This window comes from Macaca mulatta, chromosome 2 (genome assembly GCF_049350105.2).
Source record: "Macaca mulatta isolate MMU2019108-1 chromosome 2, T2T-MMU8v2.0, whole genome shotgun sequence".
Lineage (NCBI taxonomy): Eukaryota > Metazoa > Chordata > Mammalia > Primates > Cercopithecidae > Macaca > Macaca mulatta.
Window position 1 is genome coordinate 31,275,054 of NC_133407.1, and position 21,461 is coordinate 31,296,514.

At 38.3% G+C, this 21,461-nt stretch overlaps 1 protein-coding gene across 2 annotated transcripts in view; it reads left to right on the plus strand.

Annotated features, from left to right (window-relative positions):
- Window positions 1-21,461, plus strand: part of TBC1D5 (TBC1 domain family member 5) — a 564,710-nt gene that overhangs the window by 485,131 nt on the left and 58,118 nt on the right.

The following is a 21,461-nucleotide window of genomic DNA, read 5'->3' on the forward strand; positions in this document are numbered from 1 at the left end:
CATTTGGGCATTACCTTTGCTTTAGATGACCCAGTTAAGACTACATAGTCGGGAACCAGCTCTTTTACTAGATACCCTATTCAGAATCGCCTCTGCCTCCCATACCATAGCAGAGATTTGTATCAGTCTGATAAGGAAAGTTCCAGCAACTTTAATAGATGTGAATCACAAATAAATAGTTTTTAGTCTGTGGTAATGATTTTGACAATGATAGACAATGAGAGTACACCTACCTAATTTGGGGAAGTCACTTTTCGTCTTCCTCGATGTATTCCCTGAAAAGCACCAAGAAGCAAAGGGAAGTAGAAGTAAACCAAAATAGTGGTAGCAGCAAAAAAATATTCTATCTATGCTTAATATAATCAGTGTCAAGGAATTAAACTAGTTAGACTTTCCCAAGTGTCTTTTTTCAAATCAGTGAAGTGAATTTCAAGAAATAAAGTAAATATCAATACTTTTGATGATTCCTTGATTATAGGTAGTCTTTTTAATGAAATTTTATGTTTGTATCTTTGACTTTTAACACAGCAGTTACATGGGCTTTTTATTTTTAAGAAAAAGCCTGAATATAAAATGAGATTCTATAATTTAGATCAGTAAGTAATTTTTAAAGAATTATTCAAAAATTTCATTTTATATCTTGCAGTGTAGGTTGCAATCACACACCCAAAAAAAAAGCCACAGCAAACTTTGTTTATCAAAGACTTAACTCAGTGAGGTTCTTCAAAAGTAGTTTTAGAAATTGCATACTTACCCCAGAAACCTTTGTCAAGAGATATTTACAAATTTATACACACACATACACGACACATGTTATTTTTAAAGAGAATCTCGAATTTGTAACAACAGAAGTACAGTCAGCCCTCTGTATCCATGGGTTTCACATCTCTGGATTCAGCCAACTACAGGTCAAAAATATTCAGAAAAAAAATGAGTCTCCACTGAACATGTCCAGACATTTTTCTTATAATTCCCTAGACAATATGGTATAACCACCATTTACATAGCATTTACATTGTATTAGGTATTATAAATAATTCAGAGATGACTTAAAGTATAAGGGAGGATATGCGTACATTATATGAAAATAGTACTGCCATTTTATATAAGAGACTATGGCATCCTTGGATTTTGGTATCCACAGCACTCTTGAAACCAATCTCCCATGGATACTGAGGGATGACTAGATTTAGGTATTAACATGTAATGTACCTTTAGGAAAGAAATACAGATTTTTAAAATAATTTCCATAGGCATCTTTAAAAATATATTTGTATGTATACATTTGTGTTATGGATGTAAATATGCACATACATACACACAGATATCTATAACATCAAATTGTCTTAAATATAAAAAGGTTAAAAAAGAAAGTTCCTGTCCAGGTAACCACTGTTGATATTCTTAAGGTAAAACTAAAATATATGATATTAGATGATTCCAATTAATTAAAGGTACCACATGAAAAATGGGGTGGGGGGAATCTCCATTTTCTTCTCCCACCTTTCTGCCAGCCCATTTCCCCAAGGGTAACCATTGTTAAGTTTCTTATGATTTCTACCAGGAGAAAAAAATACGTATTAAATTGAGGCATAATGTGGGAGTCACATTAATGTGGTAAGAGCTCACTTGTTTGGAGGTGACTTTCTCTCTGGCCCATCAAGAAGAAAGCACTGACAAAAATGTCCCAGTGTAAATGAAAAGCAGCAAGTTGGTAGAACAAGGAGAGGGGTATCAAGTCAACCGGGGTAGAACAGAGTAATGACAAGAAAAAGAGACAGCTTCCACTCACAAGAGTGAGGGAAGAGACCAAAAAACCAAAAAATGGTCCTTATAGATGGCACTATATTGATTGGCTGCTCTGGTTATTGTTGAGACGTGATAGACCTGAAGCACAACAAGTATTTCCATTATGTTCAGTATAATCACTTTAAGACAGAGAAATAGATGTAAAATGAATTTTGGGAAGTGTCGGTTAGCTAGAAAATGCATTTTTGTGGAACATCTATTCCAGAAGACATTGAATAAATGAGTTGTTTTTGGACTGAAAACAAGATCAGAATTTGCCCTTTACTTTCAAAAGGCCTCATTCCATTTTGCTTTAATCTAATTTTAGGTCACATTTACATCATCCCACATGGCACAACCCTTCTGGGAGGGGGAGGGTGGTACAGTTTTGTCTAGCATGGGCTCTGGAGTCAAGCCCGAGTTTGAATTCAGGCTCCATCGCTGCCTTGCTGGATGACCTGGGGAAGTTACTTAACCTCTTACTTGTAAAGAGAGAATAAGAGCAGCTGCTTCAAGGTTTGTTGCTGGACATCATCACAGCACCTGTTGCATAGTGAGGGCTCTAGGGTGCTACCTGCTCAGGTAGTGGTAATGATAGCACCATTATGTGCTTTCCTCAAATACCTCTCTGACTCTCAGAATCAAATAATTAAGGAGCTCATTCCACACATCTATCTTTTCTTAATTATTATTTCTGATATTCTAAAGACACATGTTTGCATGCAGGTACCCAATCCAACAGTGTTTGACTTTTGTGGTCAGGCTAGAGAATGTCTATTCCAGGGGCTTCAAGTACAACCTGTGTCTGTTCACTCTTGTGACAGCAAGATGCATGTCTTTAATTAGTAGACATTAGCCTTTTTGCTGTCTATCACTCAGGTCTGCAAGGAAACAAACTATTACTATATAGGGACCAGATGCCTCATTGTCTTGGTCACTATATAAAGTCAAGGGTATCCCCTTTCTGTGGCCACAGAACAGGGGTTTTCAGGCTTTTCCCTTTCTGCTCATCTAGGCTATACCTTCCCAGCAAGGCCCCCCCGTAGACGACCTAGCCTCCTGAACATTTTGCCTTTGGGTGTCCAGTGTCCACCTTCCTCAGCTGACCTCAGGTGTACTGAGGTTCTACCTGTCTGTTTAGTAACATACCCACCCCCTTTTCTTATTTTGCATCAAATTTAGTAAGAGAAAATCCATGAAAATATTATTCATGGGACATAGTAAGAGCTCAATAAGCATTATTTTTCCTTCCTCTTTCCTTCTCTCCCAGCCATTTTGCAGTCAGGAATCTCCACTGATGCCTATGAAGCTCATTCAGTCATTTTAGGCTCTCGACAAGTTACCTCCATTGACATAGAGCACACAGGGCACACTACTTTTATTGAGTGTTTCAGAGAGAGAAAGAGAATGAATGGAGGAAATAAGATAGCTATACACAGCTATGTCTCATCCATAACTTTGTGCAACTAACAAAAAAAAGATAACTTATTCTGTGCAGATAGATGTAGCTCACACCAGGGCACATGACTTAATAAGCAGACTGTGGCCTGGATTTCAGTTGCTCTGCCAGGCAGTCTTATGTGACACATATATGATGACTCTGTACCTAGTGCCAGTTAGTTGAAATCTGTGGGAAATCATTGAGAAGTGCAGCCAGTGTCCTACCAGGAGAGGTTTCAACAGGAGAATAATCCTATCAAGAGAGAACCTGTGACTCCACAATCCAGAGTATTGCATATTAATCTATATGCTCTAGATTTGGAAACCATCTCTGTGCCTTCCGCTAGACATGGTTTATGTCTACGGAGAGCATATGCTAGAGACCACACTAAACCCTTTACATTATCATTTAGGACACACAGCCACTGGTAGATGAGAACTGTGGCCAGTGGAGGGTCAGTGACTTGTTCAAGGCCGTACAACTAGATAGCAACCGAGTTCAGACTCAATCCTAGCTGTGTTGACCCACCAGATATTGGCTTGGGGAATTCTACCCTATAAATATCTCTCAAATCTACCACCACAGCCTCAGTTTAAGCCCATAATCTCTTGCCTGAACCAATGCAACAGATGGTTCACTCAACCAAGCCCTTATAATCCTCACTCAATTTTCTGGCCTAAAATCTGTAGTAACTGCCATCAACCACCAATGAAATAAAGGCCAGACCCCTTAACATAAGAATAAGGAGCTCTTGATCTGTCAGACCCTTGATCTGGCCTTATCTTCCCTCTATCCTCCACTCCCCAGGACTGGATGACCAAGAGGGAAACTAAGCTCATGTTTAGTGTACCAGCAACTTGGTTTGTTCTTAAAAAACAAACAAAACAACAACAACTTGAATTTTAGGTTCAGTGGTACATGTGCAGGCTTGTTACACAGGTAAACATGTGACACGGGGGTTTGCTATACAGATTATTTCATCACCCAGGTACTACGCCTAGTACCCTATAGTTATTTTTTTTAATCTTCTCCCTCCTCCCACCCTCCACATTCAAGTAAGCCCCAGTGCCTGTTGTTCTCCTCTTTGTGTCCACGTGTTCTCATAATTAGCTCCCACTTATAAGTGAGAACATGTGGTATTTGGTTTTCTGTTCCTGTGTTAGTTTGCTAAAGATAATGGCCTCCAGCTCCAACTATGTTCCTACAAAGAACGTGATGATGTTTTTTATGGTTGTATAGAATTCCATGGTGTATAATGGGGTACCTTCAACTTTAGAAAAAAATTGATATTTGATCCTCCCCCAGAAAACCTTGAAATAATCATCACATTTTTTAGAAAGCACTCTGTTCTTTTTACTTTGATATTGATAGCATTTTCAGTTACATATTGATGGCAGGGAGCACCAAAGGTTTTAATCAGGCCGTGATTAAGCTAGATGTTCCTAGTACAATTCCTTTGAAAACACTGTGGTCTCCACTAGAAAGGACCCTCCCTGAGCCACCACTACCATTTCCTCTTTGAGTTTTAAGATCTAGTTCACACTCTTAATTGTCTGAGACAAGACTGGACAACCCCGCCTTTTGTGCACACACAGTGCTGTTGTTTGTACTTCCGTGTTCGCTTTTGCTGCCTAGGGTTGTAGGTTAGTGTGTATACAAGTCTGTATTCCTTGTATGGCTATTTGGGAGTTTCTTAAGAGCTTCTGTTACATTCATCCTTCCCTCCCCAGTGCTAGACAGAGCTTTCTTTAGGCATTTCATGAGATCCCTCTGCATAGGGCTTGTTCCCTGATGTTTGATCATGAGTGAAGGACTACATACATGCATTAATACATGCACACCCTAGGTGGCTTAAGAATGAGCCTATATTTAATGTATTTAAGAACATCTTACAATGTAAAATAATGTTAAATAAATGTCATGGATCAGAAATCCTGAGAACCAAACTGTAATACAGATTCATAGTTAAGACATTTATTGGGCAGCATCCTCGAGATCAGTACTTGGGGAGTGAAAGAAGCAACATTGGCAGGGGGAGAGCTAAACTGCTTCGCAGTTGCTGCTGGAACCCTCTGGGGCTGGGGTAGTCCTCTAGAGTTGTCCACCTTGAGGCAAGGGGGCCGGCTTTTATTTGTCAACCAAACCAGTCACTGGATTGGAGTTAATTCCCAGGGAAGGGGCATGATCTTGGGCAAGGAAACTCTCTTCAGCTGCGGGCAGTTTCCAGAGAAGAACTCAGGAGAGCCATCAACAGCCAGCATTTCCAGCAGCTGGGGGACATAAGTGCCTTGGACCTGAAGAGGGAATTGGGCAGGGCCCCACAGCAGCATATTATAGAATGTGCCTCTAAGAATAGGCTTTAAATTTTAGTGCAACAAAAATGTTAAGTGCTGTGCCTCTCTTTGTCAAAAACAAACAAAAAAAAGTATGTAGAGAGCTTTGGAACCACTGTGTAGCTTACGGGTTACAAGCTTGATGAGAATACTGACCCCTCAGCTCAGGAGCTGTCCCAGGGAAGCCTGGATGAGCCCTCATCCATCTACCCCAGTGTGCCATACAAATGTGATCAGATTCTGTGCATACTAGATATGAAAAAGGCAGAGAAGTCTGATAGTGCATCCTTTTATCTTGAGGCAAGACTACTCCAGGTACCTGGGCTTTTCGTATGTATCTCTAGAGGAAATACAGTTGTCCCTCAGTATCTGTGGGGGATTGGTTCCAGGACCCCTGTGGATACCAAAATCCACATATACTCAAGTCTCTTTTATAAAATGGTATAGTGTTTTCATATAACCTATGCACATTTTCTTCTATCCTTCATCTCTAGATTACTTATAATAGCGAATACAGTGTAAATGCTATGTTATACTGAGTTTGCTGCTGTTGTTGTTGAGACAGGGTCCCACTCTGTTGCCCAGACTGGAGTGCAGTGGTGCAATCATGGCTCACTGCAGCCTCTACCTCCTGGGCTCAAGTGATTGTCCCTCTTCAGCTTCCTGAGTAGGTGGGACCACAGGTGTGTGCCATCACACCTGGCTGATTTTTCATTTTTATTGTAGAAATGAGTGGACTACAGGCATACACCACCACTCTGTCTCACAGTTTGGTTCTCACTATGTTGCCCAGGTTGGTCTCAAACTCCTGGGCTCAGGCATTCCTCCTGCCTCGGCCTCCCAGAGTGCTGGAATTACAGATGGGAGGCACTTCACCCAGCCTGTTATACTGTATTTTTATTTGTACTATTTGTGTTCTGTGGTTTGGTTGGTTGGTTTTTTGTTTTTGTTTTGAGACTGAGTCTCGCTCTGTCACCCAGACTGGAGTGCAGTGTTGCCCTCCTGGCTCACTGCAACCTCCACCTCCCAGATTCAAGTGATTCTCGTGCCTCAGCCTGCTAATTTTTTTTTTTTTTTTTTTTTTTGAGGTGGAGTTTCACTCTGTTGCTCAGGCTGGAGTGCAGTGACGCGATCTTGGCTGACTGCAAGCTCCTCCTCCCGGGTTCACGCCATTCTCCTTCCTCAGCCTCCCGAGAAGCTAGGACCACAGGCGCCCGTCACCATGCCCGGCTAATTTTTTGTATTTTTGGTAGATATGGGGTTTCACCATGTTAGCCAGGATGGTCTCAATCTCCTGACCTCGTGATCCACCCGCCTCGGCCTCCCAAACTGCTGGGATTACAGGCGTGAGCCACTGCAACCAACCTGTATTTTTAATAGAGATGGGGTTTCACCATGTTGGCCAGGCTGGTCTCTAACACCTGACCTCAAATGATCTGCCTGCCTCGGCCTCCCAAAGTGCTGGGATTACAGGTGTGAGCCACCACATCTGGCCTGTTATTTTTTATGTTTTATTTTTTGATATTTTTGATCCGTTGGTTAAATCTCCAGGTGTAGAACCTGCAGGCATGGACAGTAGACTGTGCTCTCCATCATCCCTTTGGGAACATTTTCTGGTGACTCCATTTTCTTAAGGGTCTGATGCTTATGTTCCCAGAGGGCACAAAAATATGTTAGTAAGCTAATTTTTATAATTGAGGAGAAACATATGTTTTTAATGTGAGATGTAGACCAGGTTCCTTATTAATACTAGCACCAATTTGAAATTTTATAGTTCGCAGATAAGTTTTGATAAGAGCTGATCTTATTATTACCACTGTAAAGGAAGTTTACTAAGCAGGATAATAGCTGCAAAAGAAACCTCTGGGTGTTGTTGCCCCTCAAGGGAACAAGTGCTTTCAAATTCTTTCCGGATGTTTAATTATTCTCATACCTTTAAGAATTGATAAGCTAACTTATTAAAGCAGGTATTCTAAAGATTTCTCCCAGACACATCATTGCCTTATTTTGTTACAATAGTCACAAAATGTAATAACCTTCATGTCACAAAAAACATGACTGTTCATTAGTTTATACCCTTGCTGTCTAATATGGTATCCCCTAGCCACATGTAGCCACTGAGCTCTTGAAATGTATGCTGTGAGTATAAAATATGCACTGCATTTTCAAGACTTAGTATGAAAAAAATAAATGTAAAATTTGTCAATAATTTTTTATTTTGTCTTCATGTCAGGCTGATAATAGATTATTAAAATTAATTTTATCTTTACTTTTTAAGTGTGAATACTAACATAAAAATTACATGTGTGGCTCACATTATATTTCTGTTGAGCAGCACTGGTGTATATAATTATTTTCAGATATTCCAGATTGGACATCAGCAAACATTTATTGTAGCCCCACAATGTGCAGGTACTGTGCTAGCTTTTTTCCCAGCAGGTGAAACTGATAATGACCACACTTCGTGCCCGTAGTGAAATTTGTCCGTTATAATATAAGCAGGAATGCTAGTGATTGAATACAAGAAGCTTGACCATCAGATATTTTCTGTTCCTAGGAAAAGCCATTCATAAAATATATGTATCCTAGAAATTGGGTAGAAAGGCTTATTTCCAAAATTGTTTGTCATTTTGAAATAATCATTGGAGTCATTCTTCAGGATTCAGAAATTTAAATTTAATTATATATATTGGCATAGTCTTTCTTTTGTTTTTTGTTTTTTGTTTTTTTGAGACAGAGTCTTGCTCTGTTGTTACCCAGGCTGGAATGCAGTGGTGCGATCTCAGCTCACTGCAACCTCTGCCTCCAGGGTTTTCCTGTTTCTTCCCAAGTAGCTGGGACTGTAGGGTTCAAGCGATTCTCCTGATTCTGCTCAGTAGCTGGGTCTACAGGCACACACCACCACGCCCAGCTAATTTATATATTTTTTGTAGAGACAGGGTTTCACCAGGTCAGCCAAGCTGGTCTTGAACTCCTGACCTCAGGTGATCCACCCACCTTGGCCTCTCAGAGTGTTGGGATTACAGGCGTGAGCCACCACCACACCCAGCCAGCATAGGCTTTTAAGTTTGGACAAATCTGGGTTTAACTTATGATGTTTCTAGTGGTATTCATAACTGTGTTCTTGAGCAAGTGAATTAAAGCATCCAAGCCTCAATTTTCTCATACATAACCATCTCACAATGCCATTAGGATTAAATGAAATAATATATGTAAAGGTCCAGATATACACATGGACAAACATTTTGCAAATTCACATTGCTGAAGTGTATTCTAATTTTCTGATTTTTTTTGGGGGGGGAATAGGCAAACTAGGGAAATATGTATGTAGAGAAGGTTGGAAAAAAATTAATAGTGCCCAGCTACGATGTATATAAAATCTAGAATCAAAGAAAAGGTTTTTGGGTCTTAATATAATTTCAACATGAAAACAATTGATTTATACAAATCAGGAAAGCTTTTGAAGATTTTTATTTTATTATATTGTAATTTCTTTTGAATGGAAAAACTTTTCAACAGATTTTGATAGAATTTTACATGCAAATTTCATATAATTAGATTTGTTATATAATGCCTTCCCCCCTTCAGAAAATGTTCAAGGCAACTAAATGTTGTAAGATTTAATAGATATAACTGCTTACAACGATTTTTTCATTTTGGAAGAAAATGAAAAAAAGTTATAGTGGTCACCAAAATGCTAACTTTTTCTAGGAGTATAAAAAAATTTAATGCTTCTACCTGAAATTTTAGATTAATTCAGAAATTGAACTGTAATGTCAAATATTGAGAGTCTGGAGATCATAAGTAGAGTATAATATCACAGGAGTAATAAAGAAAATTTCCCCAAGCTGAAGAAAGAAATTGGCCTAGAGATGGAAAAAAAAAAATCCCATAAGCAGGATGAAAGTAAAAATGCCACACCCTAGGAACCCCATAAAAGATTTACAAAGCTTCAAGGAAACTCTAAAAGTTTCCAGAGAGAACAAACAAAAAGTTTGTTTATAAGATAATCATCAGATAGACATCAGATTTCTCACTGGTAAAACCAAAGGCCGGAAGACATTTGAGTTTGTTTTCAAAGTTCTGAGGAAAAGTTGTTTTGAACTGGAATCTTATTCTCAGCCAAGCTAACATTCAAATGGGAAGAAAAAAATAGACATTTGGGGACATGTAAGAATTTAGGTCTATCAACAGACCTGCTACCCCCTCCTCCCAAATACTTATTTATTTTGTGCACACACATATCCCATCACTTGTAAAGGTAAAATAATTCTTTTAAAGAACTCTTGAACTAAAAAGGAAATGTTTGAAAAGTACAAATGTAGAAGTTCATGATAATGATAGTGCCAAATACCAAAACCCTGAAAGACAGAGATAAAAGGCCACTCAGAAGAAATGCAGTTATTAGAAAACAAGAAAGACTGTAAAATATCTAAACATACAGCTCAGGAAGATAGAAAGTGAACATCAAAATAAAACTAAAGTAAGTAAAGGTATGAATAAGGATAAAAGAAAAGATGAACAGCACATAATAAAACAGATTACATGAGTGAACCAAAAGGTAGTTCTTTAAAAGCAGTGAAGTAATCCAGTATTCAGTAAGTCCGATCAAGAATAAATGAGAGAAAAACACTAACACATTCAAAATAAGAATTGTGAAATAACTGAAGATACAGAAGAAGGATAAGTTGTTGTAAGAGACTACTATATACAACTTTGTAAGTTGAAAATGTAGACAAAGTTTTCTCTTGCTGAGGTAAAAATTACCACAAACTTTGTGATGTAAACAATACAAATTTATTTAACATTTCTCTAGGTCAGAAGTCTGAAACAGATTCTCTAGGCTAAAATCAAGGTTTCGGGAGGCTCTGGGGAAGAATCTGTTTCCTTGTTGATTTGCTATGTTGACAGAATTCAGTTCCTTTTAACTATAGGACCAAGGTCCTCATTCCCGTACTGTCTGTTAGCTGAGACCCATTCCCAGCTTCTGGAAGATGACATATTCCCCAGTTTATGGCCCTATTTCTCCATCCTTAAGGCCAGCAACACCAGGCCAAGCCCCTCTCATGTTTGAACTCTCTCCTCTTTCTTGAGTTTGTTCTCTCTAGCTCATTCTTCTGCCTTCCTCTTCTACTTTAAGAACTCACAGGATTAGATTGTCCCACCATGATAACCCATGATACTGTCTCCATCTCAACATCCTTAACCTTAATCACACCTGCAAAGTCTCTTCTGCCATGTAAGGTAACAAATTCATAGACTCTGGGAATTAAAGGCTTAGGCATTATTCTGCCTCCCATATGGCTTTTTAAAGGAAGATATGAATTATCCCAAGAAGAAGTAGAAATTCTTAATAAGGGAACAACAACAAAAAAAATCCCGAAAGTCATTACAGCAATTCCTTTAAAAAGTCACTAGCCCTAGAGGGTTATAAGTCAATAAATAATCGAAACTTTGAAGAGATGAATAAATTCAGTTATATAAGCTTATAAAAAGAAGGATTTTTTTTTTTCATTTTGTCAAAAAGCATTGTGAATCAAAAATGCCATGGCTTCTTGATTTGTCTTTTGTTCTATGGCCTTTTAAAAGTAATTTGAAATTCAAAACTAAGCCACCCTTTTGTTTTAGCTGTTATTTTCCACCACCTCAAAGGCAATAAAAGCCACTGGCTTAAGGAGTTCCAAGGAGCAAGGAGAAAATTTGTGAAAGGAAAAATTCCTGAAAGAAAAGATAAATTTATGAAAAGGACAAAGGAAAAACCTAGATTCATAATACCTAAATTATATTCCATTATATTATCTTAGGGTAAGAAATGCTTCCTAAGCAGGACCCTAAAAATAAAAGACATAAAAGAAAAAGACATACACAGAAAGGATTAATTTCCAGAATTTAGAAAAAACTTTCCTGAATCAGCTTTGAAAAGTAAAATGAGCAGAGAGTTCACAAAGGACCTTAAAATGTGCTGTAGATATGTTAAAAGATACTCAGCCTCTCTAGTTATCAGGAAACTTTAAGCTAACATAGTGAAGTCCTCCTCTATCTTATTAACCACATAAATAGATGAGTAGATAAAGATATAATGTCATGTTATATTTACATATAAACACATGTGCATACACACACACATATATAAAATAGCACATCATATTCAGTCTCCACAAAGGTGATAGGCCTTCAGAAATTGCAAGAGACTTATAAATTGTTAAAACCTTAGGGCAATTTGGAATTATTTATCTAAATTTAAAATGTGCATATAGTTATACATAGCAGTTCCACTTACATAATTCTACCTTGTAGAAATAGCCAACTGTTTGTGCCTAAGATGTACCTTTCTAAAATGTTAATTGGTGTTTTGTTTGGAATAGCTAAACATTAGAAGAAACCTAAATGACTACTCAAGAGTGCTACAGAATTTTTTTCTTCACAGCTCTTAAAAAGAGGACATATGACATAGACAAATTTCCTAGATCAAGGTAGGTTCAGAAAGCAAGTCAGGAGAGAGAAGCACCTTTGGAGTAGCATGGCAGGGACCCCTGAAAATCTATTCCTCCATAAAATCATAAGAACAGTGACAAAAATGATCAAAAACCAACTTTTTCAGAACTCTGAAAGTTAACCAAAGGATGACAACAATCAAGGAAAACTGGCTGAATCTTAGTACGAACAGCGAGTTTTATGGTGTATTAGCTTGCCCTATTCCCATCACCCTCTTTCCAGCTCTACAGTAGCTTTGAAAACTAGTAAGTAACCTTACAACCACACGAGGATGCAGAATGTGTCTGGAGTACCCTAAAACTTCTATCCCCAGTGAATTGTCACCATTTGACATGTTCAGCAGCTCCCCAGAGCTCACTCATAGGGCCTTATGCTAACAAACCCTATCATTAAGTGTATGTTAAATTGTCAGTAGGAATTATTAAACATCATAGCTGCTTAAGGCAGCATTACCAGTTGGAGAAAACAAGATGCTAGCCAAAAATTTAACAGGAAAATCAGAGGCTAGCCAAAAACTGAAAAGGAAGATCTGGGGAACGAGATGTCCATAGGGGCTTTGAAAAGCTCCAACATATTCCTGGGATTCTAGAAGACCACACGGGTGTGCAGTATTGTGCACATGCCCACAGAAGACTTGAGGGGGGCATAATCTCCCAACTCTTAGTGAACTTAAGGCTCTAAAACGCAGGAATGAAGGCTAAGAGTTGTAAACTGACTGCTGTCACAACACATACAAAGAGCCCCTTGCAAAGGCTAACAGACTTACTGGTTCAAGGCATTTAATGAAAGGAAATCTGTGTCTCTTTATGGACCACTAAGCTAACCAGGCAGAAACTTCCATGACCACACACAACAAAGAATATAGACTTCACAGAATTAATTTAATAAAGTTACTAAAACAGCAACAAATGGCAAGAAAAACAAGTTCAGATGGTGAAATGGGATCTGATTCCCAGAGTTGCCACATATTATTAAAATGTCCAGTTTTCAATAAATTTATAAGGCATGAGAAAGAAAAAAAAAAACACAGGAAAGTATGGCCCACACAATGGGGAAAAAGCAGGCAATACAGACTCTGTCAGAGGAAGCCTGGACATTAGACTTACTGGATAAAGACTTTAAGTCAGCTACTGTAAATATGTCAAAGAACTGCAAGAAACCCTTTCTAAAGAACTGAAGGAATGAATGGGAAGAGTGTCTCATCAAATAGAGAATATCAGTAAAAAGATAAGGGCTTTATAAAAAGAGAATTAAATAGATATTCTGAGGTTGAAAAATACAGCAACTGAAATTTTAAAAGTTATTACAGGGGCTCAACAGCAGATTTGAGTTGACAAAGAATCAGAACTTGGAATATATGTCAACTGAAATTATCCAGTCAGAGGAACAGAAAGACAAAGAATAAAGAAAAACAAAGCCTCAAGGACCTGCAGAACACCATGAAGCATAATAACGTACAGATAGTGAGAGCCTCAGAAGGAGAGAAGAAAAAGAGAGGGGAAGATGGAATATTTGAAGAAATGCTGGCTGAAATATTTCACAATTTTTATGAAAATCATTAGTACATACCTCAAAGAAGTCCAGTTAACTCCAAGCAGGATAAACTCAAAGAGATCTACACCTAGACACATCATAGACTGTCAAAAGCTGACAACAAAGAGGGTCTTGAAAGCAGCAATAGAAAAACAGCTCATAATACATAAGAGTTCCTCAGTAAGATTGAAAGTTGACTTCTCATCAAAAACCAGAGAGTCCAGAAGGCAGTAGGATGACATATTCAAAATAATGAAAAGCCGGTCAGTCTAGAGTTCTATTATATATCCAATAAAACTATTCTTCAAAAAGGAAAGAGAAATTCAGACAATTACAGATAAATAGAAACTGAGAGTATTCAGTGCTAGTAAACCTTCCCTGTAAGACATGATAAAGTCCCTCAGGCTGAAATGAAAGGACACAAGACATCAGTTCAAATCCACACAAAGACAAAGAGTTCTGATAAAGGTAGCTGTGTAGGTAAATATAAAAGATAATATAAATTTATTTTTCATAAATCTTGTATTGTTAATATGGCAGTACTACCAGATTGATGTACATATTCGCTGTAATACCTATCAAAATTCCAGATGTCTTTTTTGGAGAAAATGATAAACTGATTCTAAAATTCATATGGAAATGCAAAGCACCCCCAAAACAATCTTGAAAGAGAACAAAGCTGGAGAACTCACGTCTTGATTTCAAAACTTATTATATAGTTATTTTCATCAAAACAATGTGATACTGACATAAAGATCATCATATATAAATGGAATAGAGTTGAGAGTATGGTAAGTTGATATTCAACATGGGTGCCAAGATTATTTGTGTGGAAAGAGTAGTCTTTTTTACAAATAGTTCTGGGAAAACTAGATATCCACATGCAAAAGAATGAACTTGAGCTACTTCTTCACACTGTATACAAAAATTAACTCAAAAGAAGTCATAGAATTAAATTCTGGAGTTATAACTATAACACCCTTAGAAGAAAACTTGAGTAAATCTTCATGACCTCAGGTTAGGCAGTAGTTTCTTAGATATGACACCATGAGCACAAGCAACAAAAGAAAAAATAGGTAGATGAGACTTCATCCAATTAAGTAGTTTTGGGCTTCCAAGGACACCATTAATAAGTGAAAAGACAAACACAGAACAGAAGAATTTTTTGCAAATCATATGTTTGATAAGGAACTTGCACCCAGAACATATGAAGAACACTTACAACTCAAAAATAAAAAGGAAAATACCCCAACTTTTTAAATGGGCAAAAGATTTGAATAAACATTTTTCTGAAGAAGATGAGTGTCTAATAAGTACCTGAAAGGATGCTAAGCATCATGAGCCATTGGAAAATTGCAAATCAAAATCACAGTGAGATACCATCTCACACCCACTAGGCTGGCTGAAATAAAAAGATAGCTGAGAGTAAGTGTTGACAAGCATGTGGAGAAATTGGAACGCTTATACAATACTGATGGAAATGTAAAATGGTGTAGTCACTTTTGAAAACTGGCAGTTTCTCAAAATATTAAATGCAAAGTTGCCATATTGACCCACCAGTTCCACTTCTAGATATCTACCTGAGACAAAGGGAAACAATATGTCCACATAAAAACTTAAACAGGAATGTTCATAGCAGCATTATTCATAATAGCCAAAAATGGGTATAAGCTAAATGTTCATCAACTGATGAGTATATAAACCAAATGTGGTACCCATACAGTGGAATAGTATTTGGCAATGAAAGGAATGAAGTGCTAATAAATGCTATAAAATAGATGGACTTTTAAGCACTGTCCCAAGAGAAAGAAGCCAGTCACAGAAGACCACATATAATATCATTCCATGTACATGACATGTCTAGAAAAGGCAAATTCATAGAGCCAGAAGTAGATTGTGATTGCAAGGACTATGAGAAGAGGGGGCATATTGGGAATAACTGCTAATGGCCACAAATTTTCTTTTATCAGTGATTAAGTTGTTCTCAAGTAGATAGTTTTGATGGTCATGCATCTCTGTAAATATACTTTAAAAAATACTGAATGATATTATTTTAAAAGGTGAATGTTATGGCATAAGAATTATATCTCAAAGTGTTGTTTTCAATATTTATAATGAAAGTGTATTTGCATATAAGTGGGATAATTTTAAAAATAGAAAAAAAATAGGTGGTTCCTGAGATCTTGTTTGGTTCTAATATTCTAGGACCCCGTGTTATTGAGCTTATTATTATGAAAAGGTATCCCTGGGAAGTTAAGGCCTAGAGTCCTGGTGGTGGGTGGGGAACATGGAGGCAGAGAAGGGAAGAGATAAAGGCCTAGTTGGAATTTTCATAGTCTAGGCCCTTATAAGCATAGGATACTTCTAGGCCTTGGGGCCTGTTCTCTACTCTTTCCTAACTTCAGGAGTCCTTCAAGACTCAGCTCCAATATCATGCATTACAAGTTGGATTCTTCAGGAAGCATACCCTGAGATAGAATTAGAAGTACAGAAAGTTTATTGGGGGAATAACACATGTGAAAGGAAAAGAGGAGGAATCAGAGTTGGGCAGAGGGATGGGGGCAGACCATGATGCAAATCTAACAAGTCTCTGCCAGTTCAAAGGGGAACTCTGCAGCCAAGATTTCCTATTAGAGGAGTTCTGTATTGACTGGAAATTGGTAGACCCTTTATTCCCAGTCACTAGCTGGGAACCACCCTGAGAAGAGCATGATCTTAGTTTAAAACCTGAGGCAGATCCTGAACAATCTAATAGCTAGAGGCTATCAGCTAACCATCTTCCTTGAAGTCACAAATACTTCCTTAAAGAGAGATACATCAGCCCTCCAAATCTGCCACACTTCCTTCTGAAATGTGGCTTGACTCTCTCCTTCTATCCAAGGAAGAGGTAATAGCTCTCTCCTAAGAAATACAACATTCTTGTTAGCATTCTTGGTTTATCATTTATCTCCTTGCCCCTAGGTTCTGCACTCTGGGAGGACAGAAACTTAATCTGAATACTTCATGTTTAATGCAGAGGAAGCTTCAGTGTAATAAAATTGTCTTGAGATCAGGGACAATCAGGGACTCTCAGGGACTGGGAGTAGGTAATTACTATTCTAACTATATTGTAACAACCTTTGACCCAAGATTGGAGAAGGTTAGTCTATAAAGTAACTATTAGTATCTACTTGATTTTCTTCCTACCTCTGGCTGCTGCTTGTCAATCAGCTTTGCTGCTTTCTCATGATATCTCTGACTTTTAAATTGTGACAATTTCCAAGGGGCCAATCTGTGGGCCTAAATCCCTTTTCTGTCTATCCCTTCTCCATTGATAACCTCATGGTTTAAATACAGTCTTTACAGTACTGACTTCCAAACTTGTATCTCTAGCTCACATCTCTTCCCTGAAATCCAGACTCATTCCCCACTGCTTATGTGACATCTCTATTTGGATATCTGACTTGGCACCATAGACTCAGCAGGTCTAAAACTAAACAGCTGATCTTATTCCTAAAACCTGCTTCTCTTCACTCTTCCCCACCTCAGTAAATAGCCACTCCATCATTCTTCTTGCTTAGGCCAAAAATTGGAAGTTAAGCTTGACTCTTCTCTTTCTCTCATACTCCTAGTGGGTTCATCAGTAAATCCAGTCACTTTTGTCCAAAATATGACCACTTCTCACCACCAAGCTATGATCATTCTGAGTATTTACATTTTTGCATTAGCAAAAATTGGTTCCTCTGCTTTTGCCTTTGTTCCCCCCGACTCACCCCCCCTTGCCTGTCTCTGATTCTGTTCTCAACACAACAGCCAGAGCAGTCCTTTTAAAATGTAAGTCAAATCCTGTCACTCCTCTCTTCAAACCCTCTAGTGACATCCCGTAGCTTCCCTTCTCAGAGTAAAAGTAATCAAAATCATCTACAAATCCCGACCTGTTCTAATCCCCCTGCTTGCTCTCAAACCTCATCTCTTACCCTTCTCCTCCTCGCTCTTAGCTCTAACCATACTGGTCACTTTGTGATCTCCTTGAACACACAAAGATCCTGCATTAGGGCCTTAGGACTTGCTGTTTTTGCATATCTTCTGCAAAGCGGGTACTTCACCTTCAGGTTTTTGCTAAAATGTTAATGTTCCTGAATTCTCATTGACACCTTCCTTTACCAGAGGGAAGAGGAGAGATGCTTTTTTGAAAAACTTTGGCCAAAGATTTGGATTTTTTTTAATCTTGCTAGTGTAAAGTGCAGTATAATAGATTCTGGTTTCTGTAATTAAGGGATGATTCCATTAGTGAAGAAAAACCTAGTTATTTAACCATTATTTACTGAAACTTTGATTTTTTTTTTTTTTAATATAAGTAGAGAGTTTATTTGGGCCAAGCTTGAAGATTGCAACTTAGGAGTACAGATTCAAGTTGCCCTGAATATACCCTCTGATTAGCAGCAGTTACAAGTGGATTTTTTAAATTATTATTATACTTTAAGTTCTAGGGTACATGTGTACAATGTGCAGGTTTGTTACATATGTATACATGTGCCATGTTGGTGTGCTGCACCCATTAACTTGTCATTTATATTAGGTATATCTCCTAATGCTATCCCTCCCACCTCCCCACTCCCCACAATAGGCCTCGGTGTGTGATGTTCCCCTTCCTGTGTCCAAGTGATCTCATTGTTCAGTTCCCACCTATGAGTGAGAACATGCGGTGTTTGGTTTTCTGTTCTTGTGATAGTTTGCTGAGAATGATGGTTTCCAGCTGCATCCATGTCCCTACAAAGGACACAAACTCATCCTTTTTTATGGCTGCATAGTATTCCATGGTGTATATGTGCCACATTTTCTTAATCCAGTCTGTTACTGATGGACATTTGGGTTGATTCCAAGTCTTTGCTATTGTGAATAGTGCCACAGTAAACATACATATGCATGTGTCTTTATAGCAGCATGATTTATAATCCTTTGGGTATATCCCCAGTAATGGGATGGCTGGGTCAAATGGTATTTCTAGTTCTAGATCCTTGAGGAATCGCCACACTGTCTTCCACAATGGTTGAACTAGTTTACAGTCCCACCAACAGTGTAAAAGTGTTCCTATTTCTCCACATCCTCTCCAGCAGGATTGGTTGGTAGGCTATTAATTATTGCCTCAATTTCAGAGCCTGCTATTGGTCTATTCAGGGACTCAACTTCTTCCTGGTTTAGTCTTGGGAGGGTGTAAGTGTCCAGGATTTATCCATTTCTTCTAGGTTTTCTAGTTTATTTGCATAGAGGTGTTTATAGTATTCTCCGATGGTAGTTTGTATTTCTGTGGGGTCAGTGGTGATATCCCCTTTATCATTTTTTATTGCATCAATTTGATTCTTCTCTCTTTTCATCTTTATTAGTCTTGCTAGCGGTCTATCAATTTTGTTGATCTTTTCAAAAAACCAGCTCCTGGATTCATTGATTTTGGGGAGGGTTTTCTGTGTCTCTGTCTCCTTCAGTTCTGCTCTGATCTTAGTTATTTCTTGCCTTCTGCTAGCTTTTGAATGTGTTTGCTCTTGCTTCTCTAGTTCTTTTCATTGTGATGTTAGGGTGTCAATTTTAGATCTTTCCTGCTTTCTCTTGTGGGCATTTAGTGCTATAAATTTCCCTCTACACACTGCTTTAAATGTGTCCCAGAGATTCTGGTATATTGTATCTTTGTTCTCATTGGTTTCAAAGAACATCTTTATTTCTGCCTTCATTTTATTATGTACCCAGTAGTCATTCAGGAGCAGGTTGTTCAGTTTCCATGTAGTTGAGTGGTTTTGATTGAGTTTCTTAGTCCTGAGTTCTAGTTTGATTGCACTGTGGTCTGAGAGACAGTTTGTTATAATTTCTCTTCTTTTACATTTGCTGAGGAGTGCTTTACTTCCAACTATGTGGTCAATTTTGGAATAAGTGCAGTGTGGTGCTGAGAAGAATATATATTCTGTTGGTTTGGAGTGGAGAGTTCTGTAGATGTCTGTTAGGTCTGCTTGTTGCAGAGTTGAGTTCAATTCCTGGATCTTTGTTAACTTTGTCTCGTTGATCTGTCTAATGTTGACAGTGGGGTGTTAAAGTCTCCCATTATTATTGCATGGGAGTCTAAGTCTCTTTGTAAGTCTCCAAGGACTTGCTTTATGAATCTGGGTGCTCCTGTATTGGGTGCATATGTATGTAGGATAGTTAGCTCTTCCTGATGAATTGATCCCTTTACCATTATGTAATGGCCTTGTCTCTTTTGATCTTTGATGATTTAAAGTCTGTTTTATCAGAGACTAGGATTGCAACCCCTGCTTTTTTTTGTTTTCCATTTGCTTGGTAGATCTTCCTCCATCCCTTTATTTTGAGCCTATGTGTGTCTCTGCATGTGAGATGGGTCTCCTGAATACAGCAAACTGATGATTCTTGACTCTTTATCCAGTTTGCCAGTCTGTGTCTTTTAATTGGACCATTTAGTCCATTTACATTTAAGGTTAATATTTTTATGTGTGAACTTGATCCTGTCATTATGATATTAGCTGGTTATTTTGCTCATTAGTTGATGCAGTTTCTTCCTAGCATTGATGAACTTTACATTTTGGCATGTTTTTGCAATGGCTGGTACCGATTGTTCCTTTCCATGTTTAGTGCTTCCTTCAGGATCTCTTGTAGGGCAAGCCTGGTGGTGACAAAATCTCTAAGCATTTGCTTGTCTGTAAAGGATTTTATTTCTCCTTCACTTATGAAACTTAGTTTGACTGGATATGAAATTCTGGGTTGAAAATTCTTTTCTTTAAGAATGTTGAATATTGGCCCCCACTCTCTTCAGGCTTGTAGAGTTTCTGCCGAGAGATCTGCTATTAGTCTGATGCGCTTCTGTTTGTGGGTAACCCGACCTTTCTCTCTGGCTGCCCTTAACATTTTTTCCTTCATTTCAACTTTGGTGAATCTGACAATTATGTGTCTTGGAGTTGCTCTTCTCGAGGAGTATCTTTGTGGCATTCTCTGTATTTCCTGAATTTGAATGTTGGCCTACCTTACTATGTTGGGGACGTTGTTCTCCTGGATGATATCTTGCAGAGTGTTTTCCAACTTGGTTCCATTTTCTCCGTCATTTTCAGGCACACCAATCAGACGTAGATTTGGTCTTTTCACATAATCATATATTTCATGGAGGCTTTGTTCATTTCTTTTTACTCTTTTTTCTCTACACTTCTCTTCTCGCTTCATTTCATTCATTTGATCTTCAGTCACTGATACTCTTTCTTCCAGTTGATCGATTCGGTTACTGAAGCTTGTGCATTTGTCACATAGTTCTCGTGTCATGGTTTTCATCTCTATCTGTTCTTTTATGGTCTTCTCTGCATTGATTATTCTTGTTATCCATTCATCCATTCGTTTTTCAAGGTTTTTAGTTTCTTTGCGCTGGGTATGTAGTTCCTCCTTTAGCTCTGAGAATTTTGACCGACTGAAGCTTTCTTCTCTCAACTCGTCAAAGTCATTTTCTGTCCAGTTTTGTTCCATTGCTGGCGATGAACTGCGTTCCTTTGGAGGGGTAGATGCGCTCTGATTTTTTGAATTTCCAGCTTTTCTGCACTGCTTTTTCCCCATCTTTGTCGTTTTATCTCCCTTTGGTTTTTGATGATGGTGACGTACTCATGGGGTTTTGGTATGGGTGTCCTTTCTGTTTGTTAGCTTTCCTTCTAACAGTCAGGACCCTCAGCTGCAGGTCTGTTGGAGTTTGCTTGAGGTCCACTCCAGACCCTGTTTGCCTGGGTATCAGCAGCAGAGGCTGCAGAAGATAGAATATTGCTGAACAGTGGGTGTTGCTGTCTGATTCTTGCTCTGGAAGCTTCGTCTCAGAGGTGCACCCAGTCGTGTGAGGTGTCAGTCTGCACCTCAGTTGA